Source organism: Ochlerotatus camptorhynchus, unplaced genomic scaffold (genome assembly GCF_037179485.1).
Source record: "Ochlerotatus camptorhynchus isolate MF236.1 unplaced genomic scaffold, CSIRO-AGI_Acam_v1.1 ptg000307l, whole genome shotgun sequence".
Taxonomy (NCBI): Eukaryota; Metazoa; Arthropoda; class Insecta; order Diptera; family Culicidae; genus Ochlerotatus; species Ochlerotatus camptorhynchus.
The window spans coordinates 2031132-2048861 of NW_027040795.1; the positions used below are offsets into that span (position 1 = coordinate 2031132).

At 41.2% G+C, this 17730-nt stretch overlaps 1 protein-coding gene across 3 annotated transcripts in view; it reads left to right on the forward strand.

Annotated features, from left to right (window-relative positions):
- Positions 1-17730, forward strand: part of Shal (Potassium voltage-gated channel protein Shal) — a 635870-nt gene that overhangs the window by 148011 nt on the left and 470129 nt on the right. For all 3 annotated transcript variants that reach the window (XM_065229083.1, XM_065229080.1, XM_065229084.1), the window contains exon 3: positions 5801-5835. The gene's annotated coding sequence lies outside the window, so the exon portion shown is untranslated. The remainder of the gene's footprint in view (positions 1-5800; positions 5836-17730) is intronic.

Here is a 17730-nt window from a genome sequence, read left to right on the forward strand (position 1 = left end):
TCTGATCACTATTTTATTTTTACTGATAGCCTTAGCTCGTTGGAGGCTATTCGATCAATGAGGCCGATGAAGCACTCCTCGTATTTCCTGACCGAAATCCGAGCAAAATTGAGTACTTTATCTAACAGCTCCTATACTATCACCTTAGCTTGGGTCCCATCTCATTGCTCAATTCCGGGTAATGAGAAAGCGGACTCGCTAGCTAAGGTGGGCGCTATGGAAGGCGATATTTTTGATCGACAAATCGCCTTTGCGGAATTTTTCTCAATTACCCGTCAGCACGTCCTCACCAACTGGCAACAAAAATGGAATGAGAGTGATCTGGGAAGATGGTTACATTCTATTCTCCCACAGGTGTCGAACAAGCCATGGTTCAAAGGATTGGACATGAGCCGTGACTTTATACGTGTCATATCAAGGCTCATGTCCAATCACTACTCGTTAGACTCGCATTTCTTCCGAATCGGGCTCGCAGGCAGCAATTTGTGCGCTTGTGGTAGTGGCTATCACGATATCGACCACGTGCTTTGGTCATGCACCCTACATTGTGTTGCTAGATCCGAGTTATCCGCATCCCTCAGGGCCCGAGGAAAACAACCTATGCGGCCCGTTAGAGACATCTTGGCGAGCCGAGATCTCGAATATTTTAATTTAATTTATGTGTTTTTAAAACGGATCGATCTGAGGATTTAGTAGTTAGTGTCATCTTGTGTTCCCCCAAGTTGTTAGCTGCCCATCGGTGTACCCCCATGTTTGTCTTTTTCGTCAGTTGGTCGCTTAGTTCGAGATAAAAAGCACATTGCTCTCCAAACCTTGTGTTCTCAATCCCTACCCTGCCATCCATTTGTTACAATTTGTTACCCCTAACCTCGAGATAGCCGCGAGTAATCGGCCCCCGTTTTACTAACGTTAGTTTTAAGAAATTTTGTCATCCAAACAATGAATATCGGCTCCGCAAAGCTACGGCAAATGAGCCTGGAAAAATAAACGCACTTAAAAAAAAAAAAAAAAAAAAAACTTACATCTTGCCACTATCTTTCAAAAATACCGAACAAAGGATATCGTGATGCCGCCATGATTTGCAACGCTCTGAGTGTACCTACGTACCTCTAAGTACCACTCTTTTTTTAGATGTGGAAATCACAAAAGCTTTACGTGAAACGCACATAGACTCAGTGTTATGTGAAAATCATGTACATTTCATTGATTATGTAGGTGTGTTAAAAAGGAACTCCATGTGAAATTCAAGGAACATCACATCATTCTACGTGAGCCACGTAAAACTGAGAGGAGAGGAAAAAGTGAGAGCTTACGTAATTTTTCACATAGCTTCAACGTGTAGATTATTTTGAGTGTACCTCATTGCATGGCATTCACATCAGGGGTTTGACATATAGCTGAATACACGTACTCAACATCAAAACAACATTGTTATACCATGGTACCGCTGACAACGTTGCAGATGTTCGGTACGCAGCAAACTTAAGCGATATGACAGCCATATCCATCCCCTGATTCACATCCCGGCGCACCCATGGTGGGTATATACAAAAGAGAGCTTAACAACGTGTTCAGGGTTATCATCCAAACCATTTGTGGAATACTTTTCCCATCCGGGGTACAGTTCGTTTATGGTACTTGTTTGTTAGGGTTCTCACTATATGGGCGAGGAAATCGCGGGAAGAAAAGTGAGGTTTTAGAGCAAATTGTGAACAAACTCGGTCACTGCCCCATTCAAAAATCCAACATGGCTGAATTATGAATCAGTAGTCGCCTTGGGCGCACCTATCTCGAAGTTTCCAATGTAACTATTACATTCATTCCACATTTTATTGGCGGCAATGCCACCTGGGAACGGTTTCATGTGGTACCAGCGGATGCTGGAGGAGGAACTTCCACGGACAATTGCACAAGCGTTTACTTCGCTAGAGAAGTTCCAGCTGTTATCAGGATTTCAGGATACGTTCGATCCGTTCGGCGTTAAATGGTGTGTTCCAATGTGTTCTGGTTTGCGTTTTCGGTGGGCATTGCTTTCGGGGTAGATGCGCTCAAGGATGCGCTAACCGATGGCGAACTCGATGAATATGCAGCTGTGATCGATGCACAATCCGAGTTAGATTTTTTTTTTTCGTCGTGTGTGTGTCGGTATCGGAGTCACTAGCATCACTCTCTGAGGTGCTGCTGCTGCCACTACTAGAGATTTATCGGTTATCCATCTTCTCAGAGTCAATTAGTTATCGATTGGAACATTTTCGTCAGCGCAGCCGGATGGTTCGTCAACATATTTGCCATCATTCGCCATTTTGTTTTCGTTTTAAATACCTACCTTGCATTATTCTTAAATGATAAGTGCAAACATTCAAATTAGCGTGAGTGTTTCGCTAAAAGAGAGATTATGTTAGTAATACCATAGAGGTAACTCTAAGACCTGAAGGTCCCGAAGAAACGTGCTCAACTTTTTGGCTCAGCTCATTCAGCACAATTCACTGAGAAGCATTGAGCGCTCTTTGCACCCACACACAAACTAAACACAAAGTTAATTAAACTTACTATCTAAGGTTATTATTCTTCAAGAAAACATAACATTGATATTTGTACTTTACATTTTGTACCCTGTTTCTGGTTGGTTTACCGTAAAACTGGTGCAATGGGGCAAGGGGTTAGTGATGGAATTTCGTTTTCAAATCAAAGTTTCGATCGGTTTTCAATATTCTTTCAAAGCCATGAGTACTGAGCAACAATAAACTGAATGATTGGAAGCCTGGTAGATTATTTTACTGGTGTTTAATGATGATCAAAATAATCAAAACATAATCATTGGACGCCATGTTGAATCTAACGGGTGTTCAATAAAAAATGAGAATTTTTTCAGTCATACAGCTAGTAAAAAAAAATTGCGATTCTCTCACAAGAGCGCTGGACGGCACTGAAATCATTCTCATTTTTTATTGAACACCCGTTATAATGCACAGGCAACATTTTGTCATCCCCTAGTCATGATACGCGTTTTCTGCAGAGAAACTCTTCTTCTGGGTTTTCGTCTGATATTCTAAGTCACCCAATTATTGCGGTGAGGCTAATTCGTGGTTTTCTCCGCAGCTGGTGCATCTCACGGATTATTTGCCTCCTCCTCTTTCCGTATTTCGTTTGCTCTTCACCGTAGATAGTGCGCAACACCTTCCGTTCTAAAACACCAAGGTCAAGTTGGTATTCCACGACTACAGTCTAGATCTCATGACCGTAGAGCTTAGAGGACTACCGGAGTAATCAACGTATTGTCACGGTTAAACACGAAAAAATCCGGACACATTAAAAACGCTGCCATTAAAGCATTGTTTGAGTAATTTTTTTTCAAAAATTTCGCTGAATCAAGGTAAGAGTGTAAATAATGACAGTACCCGAGCAAAGCTGAAGATCAAATTGAAATCAAAATTTGCTGTTATGATGTAACTTATTTTGAATACTCCAGTTGATCTCATTTTGGTTGACTTAACGGTTAACACAGCAAAAATGAGAGCAAAATTTTACACTGTTTAAGCAAACGGAAAACTAATCCTGCTTTCAATTAAATCAATTTGATTACTGATTTTGCATTCATAATGTTTAACTGAATACGAGCCTAGAGTAAATGGTTACCATTCACGTTTCTCAAGCTGAAAGACTTAGGCTCCAATCTCACCGCGGGCAAGTCACGAATGACCTAAAATGTGTTAAACAAATCAGATAAACGATAATCATTAGTTCAACGATAGATGAATTTCAATTAAATTTTAAACAAGACGTAAACAACAGAACTTCAAGTTAAGTTGCTTTCATTTAAAACGTTTTGACTGCATAATGAAAGCACAATATGATATCAGACTTATGTCGCAACATTTGAAATCAAAATGAGTTTTTATTATGATAGGAACTGCACACTTTAATATCGATTTGCTTTCATTTTGTCAACCGACTTTGCTCGGGTAGGCATTGGTTATCATTATAAGTTTATTTGTTTTCATCATGGCTTCACCGGAGTAAGCACGTCGCGATTCAATCCTGCTCGAAACGATAACTCCGGTCGATCTGCTCCTTGCAGTTTTCGATCAAATTCCTGGGCAGGAATTTTTATACCTCGGTTGACCGTGAATGTAAAATCAAAAGAAGTATAAATTCCCCAAAAAGTTACTTGTCTGGCAAGCAATCTGCAGTTGTGGGCTGAAAAGCGAAACTTTCGTTACTTCAGGGACCATGAACCAGCAAATTTACTAGGAGGAGTTCCTACGGAAGAGACTACTACCTTTTCTGGAGCAGCATGAGGTGGATTCCCTATTCTGGTCGGACTTGGCAATCTGTCGCTTCTCAAATTCCACCCAGCAGTGGTGCAGCGAAAATGGCGTCACAGCGGTTCCTAAAGAGATGAATCCGGCCAATACTCCGGAACTAAGGCCAATTGAGGAATACTGGTCAATTGTGAAGGACATACTGAAGGAAAAGGGTGGGATTGCAAGTGACCTGAAGGATTTCAAGCGGAAATGGAATTTGCTAGCCAAACAAGTGGGAACAGTGCTCGTGCAAAAGATTATGGGCCGTGTACGAAGAAAAGTTCGAGCAATGGCCTATGGTAAGAAGGAAGACCGAAACAACAGTCGTACAATAAGCCTACTAATGTATAGCTGTTACATTGAACTATGAAAAATAAAACGCATTTGTAAAACCCAACAATATTTTCGTGTCTGGATTTTTTCGTGTTCAACCTCTAGATAGTCAATTTCGTTGGCGGCGATCTTTAATCAACGTGAGCGTGTCCAGAGTCTACAATAAGCACGGTTTCCTGCAAACCCACCTTGCTGATAAACTCATTTCGCCACATTGTTTAAATTGATTAAACAAAAATCTATACGCTGATTTACGCATTTTACCAAACCAAACCCCCACCTCCCAAAATAGTGTGAGCCTCACACAGCCAGTAGCACCGTTTGCGACTCATGTTTGGATTCACATAATGAGAAAATACACACAGTCCACCGGCTCATCTAAACTAATATTGTTCTTTAATCAACAAAACACAGCTTCGCTTTCGGTTTCAATAATTAACACATGATTTTTACGGCCAGTTAATAACAATTAACCTTCCCACCTTTGCCAGCGGATAGCACCACTCACCACATTTAACGAGCCGCTGTCGTGTATCTCCAATCAAGCCAGTTAAGTATGTGGAGGTCGGTGTTGACAGTGTCTCGAAAAAGAGAAAATGTTTGCCAAGAGACGGTCACTCTGCCCCTACCGACTACTACCTATTGCTACTTTTCGCAATACCCACCGACCGGATTGTCTTATTTGACTGTGATAATCCTGACATTCTGGCCACACCCGCACAGGTTTTTACTAGTCGTCCTGCGTCCTACAGGCACGGCGTCGGGCCATGTCATCTAGCGAAGGACCAAAATCCGACCCACATCATGTGGTATGCGAGGAGCTATGCGGATCCGGCCCCTCTTGTTGGATACTACATGGAATTTCGCTTTCATTGTCAGAGGTTTTTATGGGTTTGCTTCCGTACGGTTACCGAGCCGGTCGGTTGGTTGGTCGATGGGGACACACGGCGGAAGTTTCTGTGTTTGTAATCCTTCGCTGAAGTGAGAATGGGATAAACGGGATTCCGGCCATGCTCTATCTGTGCTACACTCATATAGGAAATGGAATTTTTGGTGGTTACATGCTTTGTAATGGTTTTGAACTTTGTTATTAAAGTAAATGTTAGCAGCATTGAATGAAGCTACCACAAAAAGTAATTATTTTTCAATTTGTTTTGTTTCAGGTGCTGAAATGGGAATGCGTACGAATGTTAAACAGGTAAGCAAGCATGTTTCAATATGCGTGATACAATATGGCTAAATTTATTCAGTTCCTGAAAAAGCGTCTGTTGTGGCGGGTCAAAGGTCATACGAAGATTGATGAAGCTCTCAAGAATAGTCATAATCCGATAACAGCACAAAGCGTAATCAAATTCCGATTCTGTAACTATCCCCGGAATTAGCTGAGCCGACGTCGTACCACACTCCTCACTATACAGTGCCACACCAAAGAAAGCATTGTTCTCGTAATTAGGTTTACGATGCATAATCTACCTCCTGACCGGTCAAGCCAGAAGCCATTTGTATCCTTCGGCCTAGTCGAACATCCTAGCGATTCTGGATGTACCGAAAGATTGTTCTGCAGGCCACCAGTGAGGTACTGAATTTCATTATTAATCATTAGACTCTGTTCTTTCTATTCCGAGAAAAGAAAACAAAAAACATGATTTGGTGAACTTGGTCCACGATGGCTGCAATTGCGAACGCTACTTACAAATACCTATAGAGAAAAAGACCAGCCGGTACAAGTTTGGTCAAAGAAAATTGCCGGTCAGCAACGAAACAAAGAACGGAACAAAGTGGGTACCACAGAAGAAACTTTTGTAATTAATTTCTTTTCCTCGAGGAATGGCAGCAAGTGTACTCTTTCAAACGAATTTTGCATGTTTTGTTTGTGGACTATCTTCGCAAAGTCGGTCAAGCCGGTGTTTAGTTGAAAATGGGGGGCATTATTTGCACAGGAAGTGCACCTAATTGCGTTTATATCTGTGAGTTTAATTAAACTTATTAAGCTTATTTCATCAGCGGAGTAGCTAATAAGAGAACGCAATTAATGTTACTATAAACATAAGGTAAGTGAACCATGAGTTACACAATCTTATATTCGTAATGGTAACAGTTTTTGGCCCTACTAATTATAATATTAGGCAATGGTTTGTTCATGCCAAAACTGGAGATAATTTTAAAAACCTGGTGCACTGCAGCGCCAGCAGTGCACTTTCCTAAAACTTGTCATGATTTGGTATACGGACGATTGACATTGGAACGTTTTGTAAAAAGGATGTGCTGTTGATAGGATCGGATGCATTTTTTAATAGTCCTAAGCCCAGCACGTGATACGTTGATTCAATCATTTTTTTTTGAAGTAGAACTACGTCTTTGTCGACTATACTAGGGTACAAATCAAAACATTTCGTGGTGAAATAGTGTTAGGTTTTGAACGCTTGTAACTTTGTCATTTATAGATGACATTAAATTCCAAATACGCCAATCGATAGGATATTACTTAACGAATCTGGTGAAATAAATACTTTTCCAAATTTTAATCAAAAAACTTTTGAAAAATGCGCAAATGATAATTTCATCACTGTTTTCATGAACTAAACGTTTTCCCAAAACCCAGTCATCATAAACGAATACCACTTGGTTGCACATCATTCTGCTTGAAACTGAAAAGATATAAAACGGCGTTGCTTTCCTACCTCTGCTCATTACCGCTTTGGACGGCGTGGCACTAGGTCCTGCAGCAAGCAAGACCAAGACAGCGGATAAAGGTGGATCACGGCGTATCCATGATCCCCACAATGAGGAATGACACTTGAAAAATTATGTATGTAAAATCCCCTCCCTCCCTTAACAACCCCCCCCCCCCTTAACAACAACCCTAAAAAAACATGGACTTTGACGATCAATTTTTTCCGGGAAATACATTTAAAGCAAACCACAATTAGGGGCTGTTCATTAACTACGTAGACAGTTTTTTTGGGGTTCTTGATCCCCCCCCCTTAAATTATATCTGCGTAGTTTATGAACAGCCCGTTTAAGTAAAAACATTTTTTTATACGCAGAGCCAAAATTTTCAAAAAAAAAAATTGCTTAAGAGGATACATTCATTCGATGAATTACCAACAACTGACTGTAAAACATATCTGGTACCTCTATATATGCAATTAGATTAACATCCAAAGTCAATCCTTTTTTACATATTTTGCACAAAAGATACTTTCTGTCCCGCCCCATTCATAAAAAACCGCAGGAAATCCTATCAGGTGCGGTTGCACATCGTTCTGCTTGAACCTGAAAAGAAATAAAACAGCGCTTCTGTCGTGCCTCTGCTCATTACCGCTTCGGACGGCGTGGCACTTTGTGCTGCAACAAGCAGGATCAAGTTAGCGGATAAATGTGGATCACGGTGTGATCACCTGTCACATAATGAGGAATGAGACTTGGATATTCAAAATATCCCTCCCCTCGTCTATAACGTCAACTCAAAAAAAAACATGGATTTGACGATCACTTTTTTTTCCGGTCAATACATTTTAAGCAAACTTCAATTATAAGTAAAAACAAAAGCCAAAATTTTCAAAACAATTGCTTAAAAGGAGACATACATCCGATGATATTATGTTGGTAAATTACCAACAACTGACTGTAAAACTTATCTGGTACCTCAATATATGCAATTAGATTAACATCCAAAGTCCATCCTTTTTCCATATTCTGCACAAAAGATACGTTCTGTCCCGCCCCATTCATAATAATAAGTATAATAGTCAAAAATGCATGACAAACATCAATTTTGCGTGGTTCTCCGTCATACCCGAGCAGCACACTTCTGTCGCGATAAGTTGCAGCAACCTGTTTATGACTGTAATAAGAAGTATAGCAGTTTCTACAACCGATTTGCGATGAGCATGCTACTAGAGTACTGCGGTCGTGTCTAGGACACAACCCTTTATTTTTTTTACATATTATTGGTTTACAAGGTGTTAAGATCCGTGCCCTCACATTCCTGTTTGTAACCCGGTATGATCTCGATCACATGTGATCTATTGTTCGGTTGGTGTGAGAAGTCAGGTTTTTTCGTATGATCGATCTGGTTTAAAAAAAGTGTTGTATATTTTCGTGGACGTAATTTAATTTGATTAGCTTCACGTCTATGGGATAAAACGACCGCCAGTCGTTTTGTTTTGTAATGGTTTTAGGAGCTCGGTGGCCTAGTAGAGTCTGTTTTTGTTTATTGATAGTGAGTTCTATCTCCAGCAGCCTTTTCAGATTGTTCTCAAGCTTTTCGGCCCAAAAGGTTATATAAATATTGGTTTATATCGGTGTCTTACTATTTTAACCGATTAAAATTTGTTGGTGCTTGTGAAAGACTAGAAAAGCCACTTAACTTAGGAACACCTACTTTAAATTTGTGATAAAACAACCCGCTCCCTTCTTAAAGCTTAACGTAATAAATGGATTGCTTCTAACTGCTAAGGAGTTACTGATTTTATGATGATGATGGTCACTCCTCTTAACCATGCAATAGTTTGAGCTGGACGGTTTATCTTTAAGACAATTAAGTATAACATCTGAATAGCAAACAAAAACGAGCTGCTTACACTTTCATATATAAATTCCCTCTACAGTTTACAGTTGGTCCACAGCGATAAAAGTGGAAAAACATAGACGTTCGCCTCTTGGTTCTCCTCAAATATTCACACGTATTCCCAGCGATCAAGAGTTCATTACCTATTTGATTTTCTCCCTCCTTTGTTCGGATCATAATCACTGCAACTGTTTAATGCATTTCGTAGTACCTCATTACAATGGAAAAGTAAAGTTTTCCATGCAGTTATGATACATAGTTACTCTTCGCACAAGAGTCCTCTTTCAATTGTGATGTTCCGCACCATTCGAAGAGTTCTGGTAGATCTCCAAAGACGCACCTTCTCACACGGGAACAAATCAAAAATCCGAAATGAGATAAATGACTCATGATTTCATGAACATAGCGTATTATCATGTTATGAAAATACACCATGAATAATATTCATGATATCATGAGCTATGTTTGCGTAACGCACACAAGAATCGTGAATCATCCGAGTTAACATCATGAACTAAATTTATGAGTTTAACTATAAGTTTTTAACCCAAAACATATAAAACAAAATAAAATAAAGTAACAGACTGGATTTGAACCAAAAACCTAACGATCATTAGACCCATACTTTGACCACTAGACTATCAGTATATGTATGAGAAGGAAGGCAAAAGGCGTATAACACGCATCCGAAAACAAGTGGCAACTAACAGCCAACCAGGACGCAAGAAGGACAAAGTCCCGGCATTTCGGACGGAGGATTTCCCGCTTCTTAGTGCTCCTCAGCAAAGGCAAGTGAATTCGCGGGTGCATTCTGCTCTAGCAACCTCCGGTGATTTTGCTGGCCAAAGCTCTCCATCCCCCCTGGATTCTGGAAACAACCAATAGCGCAAAACAACAACCCTGATCTCTTCTCAGCGGATGAACTGATGGAAATTTTCGTCAACACGTCCGGTGCTCTTCGTAAGTGCCCCAATAAGCCCGAGCAGATCCAAGAGCTTGGTAAGTTCATCATCCAGTATGACGTCTAAACCGCTAACTATCGTCACCTGGAATGCTTGCTCTGTTAGAGCAAAAGAGATTGAGCTTGCCGACTTCCTCCGCAAGCACAGCATCGGCCTTCTAACCGAAACCCATCTAAAGTCCGGCGACAGCTTCTGGTTGCCTGACCACAACATTATTCGACTTGATCGCACCAGCTCCAAGGGGGGGGGGGGGGGGTGTTGCGGTCGTCGTCAAGAAAGGAATAAAATACCACACTCTGTCCCATATCCGCACCTCTATCATCGAGGCCCTTGGTGTGGAGGTGGAGTCGTCGACTGGATACGTCCAGTTCATCGCCGTCTACTGCCTTCGATAGTATGCCACCAGCAGTGGACTTGCGGCTAAATTCAAGAAGGACCTGTCCACCATCACCCGTTTCGGTTCCCTCTTCGTAGTTGGAAAAGATCTAAATGCTCGCCATGAGGCCTGGTGGATCTACCAGCAGAACCAGAATGGCTGTCTGCTGTTCGACCAGTCGCAGCATGGACTGTACTCCCTTTGGTTTTAAACATTCATCTCACCGGCTGGAAACCCATCGACGCTAGACCTGTTCCTGACAAATACCGGCTTGTTCAAGCCGGTAGCCTTCAACAAACTCAGCTCCGACCACCAACCGGTGGTGGCTGAACTAGGCTAGAACGTGGCCCCAGCTCACCACGTAAACTGGGCCCAGTTTGGACGCGTGGTAGACAGGCACATCATAGACAACCCGCCACTGGCCACCGTGGAGGACATCGACCGAGCGTTGGAGGGATTCCACCAAGACATAACCGTGGCTGACGAGGCGTGCGTCCGACGAGTTCCTGTGAGGGGTAAGTTTATTGCCATTGATTGTCACACCCAACTCTTGATTCGCTTGAGAAATGTACGGAGACGCCAATTCCAAAGAGCCGGAGATCTAGCGAGGAAACGTGAAATGGCCGATCTGAACAAGGAGATTGCTTTCAGAATGGTCTCACTCCGGAACGAAAGTTTCGGGTGGCTTGTCCAGAATCTAGACGACCGCTCCAGACCATTTTGGAAAGTTTCCAAGGTCCATTCCACCACTCAAGATGAAAATGATGACGATCGGCTCATAATCACCCCTCAGGAGAAAGCAAATGCGATTGGTGAGCATATTGCCAGATCGCACTTGCTTGGCTCCAACATCCAAAGTTCGCTCGCTCGAAAATCAGGTTGAGAATACGTACTCAACCTTGATTCTTCCCCTTGTGCTATCCCTCCGGAGGATACAATCACAGTGGAACAGATTTGCTCAGCGCTGAAATGCACCAAAAACATGAAGGCCCCCGGGTTCGACGGAATATTCAACCTATTGTTGAAAAGTCTCAGCATGAAGGTTCAACTCTGCTGGCTACTGTCTTCAACATATGCTTGAGCGGCACCGGTGGTGTAGTGGTAAGCGTGATTACCTCTCACCCCAGCAGGCCTTGGTTCAATCCCAGTCGGCGCCGCAGGGATGTTCTGAGGCATAACATCTCTAATCACGCCTTCCTTCGAAAGGGAAGTAAAGCCGTGGGTCCCGGTTCATGAGTTGATGGGTCGATAGGTAGGGTCCAGGTGTGGGAGCTGTCTCCTTGGCGTCGGTAGCATTGGTGCTCAGCACGGAAAACAAGATCGACGGAAAACAAACCAAACGAAAAAAAACATATGCTTGAAACTGCACTACGTTCCAAGTATCTGAAACACAGCGAAAATCATCCTATCTCCAAACCCGGGAAGGACCCAATACTAGCTTCAACCTACAGACCGATCAGCCTCCTTTCAATGCAGAGCAAATTGTACGAGATACTTATTCTCACTAGTTTGCTCAAGTTTGTCGAGGAGCACAACATTCTCCTACCGGAACAGTTCGGGTTCAGGAAGGGGCACTCCACAAATCATTAGCTAGTATGGGTGATGAATAACATCCGAAGTAACAAGGCTGTATGCAAGTCCACAGCCATGGCATTGTTAGACGTTGAGAAAGCGTTTGACAATGTCTGGCACAATGGGCTTTTTTACAAGCTTTGTAACTTCAACTTTCCTTTGCATCTTGTTAAGATCACCCGTAACTACCTTCAGCAACGCAACGCAAGTTCCGCAAGGAAGTCCGTTGGGTCCTTTGCAGATATCGTCAACAAACCTCCACCAACGGTTTGGTAATAGTCCTTTCTCCTTCAGGATTGTCTCCAAGTTGGCCATGAAAAGTTCACACAAGAAGGGGGATAGGGGGTTTCCCATTGGGGCTCCTTTCGTCTGCTCTACAAGGAACGAAAGGACTATTACCAAACCGTTGGTGGAGGATTGTTGACGATATCTTCAGCGTAGTTAAACGGGAAGCCCTTCCACAAATTTTAGATGAGATCAACAGAATTCATAAGGATATCAAATTCACTCACGAGGTAGAAAAAGACGGGAAACTCGCATTTCTCGATCTTCTAGTCATCAGGGAATCGTCATCATCTTCCTCGCTTGAATACGAAATTTACAGGAAACCAACAAGCACCAAAAGAGTTATCCCCTATACTTCCAACCATTCGTTCCAGCAGAAAATGGCCGCCTTTCACCACATGATTCACCGAATGCAGACTCTTCCACTCAGCGATACAGGAAAGGTTAAGGAATTACAGTACATCTTCGAAACAGCAAGACTCAACGGATACAAGGAGACCACAATCCAGGCAATCATCGATAAAAAAGCGAGAATTCTACAAAGGAAATTATTTACAACCCTCACCACAGCACCTGAACCATTGAAACGAGTGTCCGTTCCATTTGATCAAGATATTACTTGTAAACTAAGACCACAGTTAAAACAATTCGGATTAGATTTAGTTTTCACCAGTAGACATAACCAGTTGAAATCATTGTTAGGATCCACTAAAGACCCAGTTAATGTTTTAGGTAAAGCAGGTGTATATAAAATAAGCTGTAATCATTGTAACAAAGTATATGTAGGACAAACCAAGAGAACTTTAGCAACTAGATTTAAAGAACATATAGCGGAGGTTAATAAGGCCAAAAAGCAAGAGGAAAAAGGCCTAACATATGATTTCAAATCAAAGGTTGCAGAACACATCTTCACAGAGGACCACCAACTATCGACGGAGGACATCACGATTTTACGAACCGTATCTACACCATGGAAATTGGATGTTGCAGAAAGCCTCGAGATCAACAAACAACGTAATTCAACTTTACTCAACAGGGATCAAGGAAACGGACACACATGGCTTTTCAAGTTACTACCTAGGACACATCAACGAGTAAGCAGCGGACTGTTCCTATAGAAAATTAAATTTAAGTTTACCTAGTTTCTAGGAGAAAATGTACCTGTTTTAATATATATTCGGTAAATGCGATGTTTTTCTTCAGTCAAGTATTAGTACAAGACACTGAAGAAGTCTGCACATTGTAGACGAAATACGCGTATCTGTCAAGGATAAGCAAATAAAGTAGTGGAATTAAATGGAAAATACTAATCCTTCTCTCTCTCATTATAAGTTGTAGGTTAGTTGTAGTTGTAAAAAGTGGTTTAAGTAGTCTCCTTTTTCCAATTCAAATCAAACCAATCCCACCAAGGTGTTCATACTTTAAAACAGGCCGGATAGGACTAGGAACTGTAAATAATAATTAAAATCTCAAATGTACTAAACTCGAAAAGACGCATCTGTGTCACTTGAAAATTCATACATGTAAACCACACAAACACAAGAAATAAAGATCATTTAAAGTCGAATAAAGTCGTTTAAGAGATACCTATGTAATGCGGTGAACACGGTATTCCAGGTAACGCTTGAAGCGGTCATGATTCCGCTGCATTATCACATCATGAATGTTCATAACGAAATCATGAATCATGGTTATAATTTTATGGGATGGCAAGTTTTTTGATTTCATGATTTTTTATTCATGAAAATGGAATCGGATTTTTTCCCGTAGGTTAGTTGTGATACTACTCGTTGTAGTTTCATTGTTATACCTGTGATCTTGACATTTTTTACTAGGAGCTGAGTACCTACTTAAGGAGGTAAGATGTTGATAAGTCTTTAGTAGAAATGACACATTCACATTGTAGTCGAAATACGTTTCTGTCATGGATACCGAAATTAATTAAGGGGAATTAAATGGAAGATAACCTTTTTTGCTGTTTTATTTTTATAAAAATGGATAAGTTTTGAGAACTTCTGGGAAATTATTATAGCTTCAGAGCCTTCAGAGAAGATACATGATCATTAGGAAAATTGAGGGAAGTTCAGGGAAGTCTAGAGGAGATCAGGGAAATATAAGTATTTTTTAAGAAAGTTTCATGAGCATAAGGATACTTTGTAAACTTTGAGAGAACTTTAAGGTTCTATTAAATCCCCGAAAAATGTGGTAACTTTGGGAAGAGAATTTCAGAGAAGTACAAAGAAATTTACGAATGTTTCGAGATTTTAAGGGAATAATGTAAACTCCAGAGTAGTTCCGATAACTTCAGGAAATTCCGGGATCTTCTGGGCTGTTCTATGAAAATTGCAGGAGCTCAATAGTCAATGTTAGGGATTAGATGGAACCATCAGATCACCCAATTGAAGCGATATTGATGGTGAGAATGAAAATGTCAACTGCTTGTAGTCAAAATTTAGTGGATAAAGGGATCTTCTCATCACTCACTGGGAAAACTTCCTGATGGCTCGTTTCTTGAACAATTGTGCGATCATGTTGCTGGAAGAAATTTCCCTACTGTCCCGTGGATACGGCAAGCTGAGGACTATTAGAAAGTTTGATCAATTTGAACAGTGGAGATAGCCCACAGAAATCGGACTAATTTTCCGTGCTACAATAAATGGTAGACATTGATTATACTTGCACACTTTTTTTAACTAAGCGATTGAGTTCACTAGCTCATATGAAATAGTAATTACTAACTCTTCTCTCATTCACTCCAAGGTTCCTCAAACTGATACTGACTATGAAAGCAAATCTATTGCTTGGAAATTTACTTTCTTCAATTCGAATGTGGCACATTTTGAAAGTTGACATAGTATAAAAACTAATACTCAATCAAAACATCCAACCCAAATCTTCTGTACCCAACCACATGTGATACCGATGAACTTGAACCAGCACACGCTTTGGCCATTACATTTTGGCTGCAAGCAATGAAACGTGCCGGATAAAATTCGTGGAAAATTCCAGCCTAACATAGACAACACGGAAAGCTTTTACGAGCCACTCTGCTCTGTATGGAATGAATTATGTAACTTATTCGCACTCATCGTATTTTCTGCGTCATTGTCTGCTTGCCGTAGCAAAACCGGAGCTATTGTTCCTTTAGATACGTCAACATCCAAATCTAAGGCCCTCTGCCTGCATTGCCCCTTGATACGTCGCATCGTTTTATAGACAATTTACTCGAAACACTGAACAACATTTACCGTTGCCGGAGCCACCATGACAGCACAGCATTTCCATCCTTCCGCTTTTCGTTCGAAAACGTCGACGAAATTTGAGCAGATCTTTTCACCACCGACTTTGGTGAGCCACAGAAGCAACTTTCGGAAGCTTCTCGACCAACCCATAGATGTGGACGTGGCAGCAGGAAGAACCAACTTTCCAGTTGGTAGTTTCCGTGGCCCAGTTTTGGTATTCTTTTTAGTAGGTGGTGGAGCTTTGGGTTTCGTCTTTTGTTGTGGTTTCGATTGGTGCTATGCTGATAAATGGCTTTTCTAGTGTGAGGATCAATTTCAGTTGGATCCGTTTTCCGGCATCCGTTGGATTGATGTCTTGGGGTTTCTCGATGCACGTCAAAAAAATAATATTCGTTCGAAACCGATTAAATATTTCCTGTATTTACGTTAACCAACAGAAACCGCTGTGGGACGTGCATTTTCGAGCGTCATAACACATAACGACGTCAGCAACTGAATCTCGGTAAAGTTATTCAGATTTCATCGCAGCCCACGTGCCACTGAGAGGTGTCGAGAAAGAAAAGCATCTTCTAGAAATTTCTCAGCTATAACAATAGTCCAAAAGTTCTTCAATTTTTCTGCATCCAAAGCACCACCGCTGCTGCTCACTACTGTCCCTTTGGGATATCCTTAGACTATTCGTCAGGATGCAAGGCAGTAGCAGGAGCAGTGTGGTATTCGTATTACAGAGTGCAACTCGAGCAAGCTCTAACTGAAAGCATCAACAAAAACACACTTGAGAAAGTTCTAGGTGAACCATCATCATCCGAGAAGCTTGAAGCTGGCAATATATACGGAAGAGAATAAAGATGAAGAAAAGTGCGCCACTCAAATGGTGACGTGCGATGGTGATACGAATGAAGGAAAATGCTTGGATTTTTCTATTCGTTTTCTTATTTATCTTGGTGCAGGGAAAAAACTTTCCAGCGATCCCCGTACGCTCTCGGAAAACCCACTTTATCCTTGCATTCACCAACTGCGCCCTGCAAGCAAGCAAACAAGCAAGGGTCTCATAACCTCTTCAAGACGAGAATCAATTCTCACTCTGCGCTGCTCGCCTTCTTCTGCAGAAGCATCTGGTAGCATCTGGTGATTGAGCCAGCGCTTTTCAACGAGATACATAAGCAATAGAGGGATGGCTTCTCGACAGGATGGTTGAGATCGGTTCATGATTGATCGATTTCAGCACTGGGTTCGATGGAAAAGTGTTTTTGAATACACAAAAATTGTTTTTGAAGCTCACAGCTGCTGTCAACTTTTTTTCATCAATTGAAACTAACAGGGCTAACCTACTTTTGCGTTAAGGTGAGTAATTGTTTGTATGCAGCACCGTACTTGAGCTGGTATTAAAGTTGGCACTTGCCAAAAGCTGATAGAAGGACGTACAAATTGTGTCCTTTTCACAATCTAAATATCTCCAAAATGACATTAACCGTCAAGCACTCGCATTGTTGTAGGGGAACGGGGTGTAATACGCCCAACGCGTTGCAACGGTGTAATATGACCAACCGATTTTTGCTCGTACTTCATCTAGTAATTCTGGATGAACAAGTTTTGATTGTATGTTGAGAAAGAGATAAACCAACAACAGCGTGGTCATATTAGCCCGTGGTGCTTATTGCTGCACATTACCTTACTTTGAACAACACGTGGGTGGTGCCATCCACGCACCGCTTTTTCTCGCTTGTTTTTCAACCGATTGAACTGATTTTGATTAGTGTTAATCATCGAATCAGGAGATTGTAATTCAACCGAAAAAAAATGGATGGTGGACTGTAGTAATATGATCATTCATATTATCATCCTCTCTAAATAAATCATTCTTGTAATATGATTCTTTGAAAAACCACCCATAACGAAACATTATTTCTCTTTCATTGTCAGTCATAAATTAAACATTTCAATACACCCTGACACCATAACCTGCATTCCATTCCAACAAAACATCATGACCCGAGAAGAACACAGTCAGCATAAAACCTTTCCTTTTCCTTGTTTTCAAACACACTTAAGTGTTACCACATGTTTTCAATAAACCAAGTTA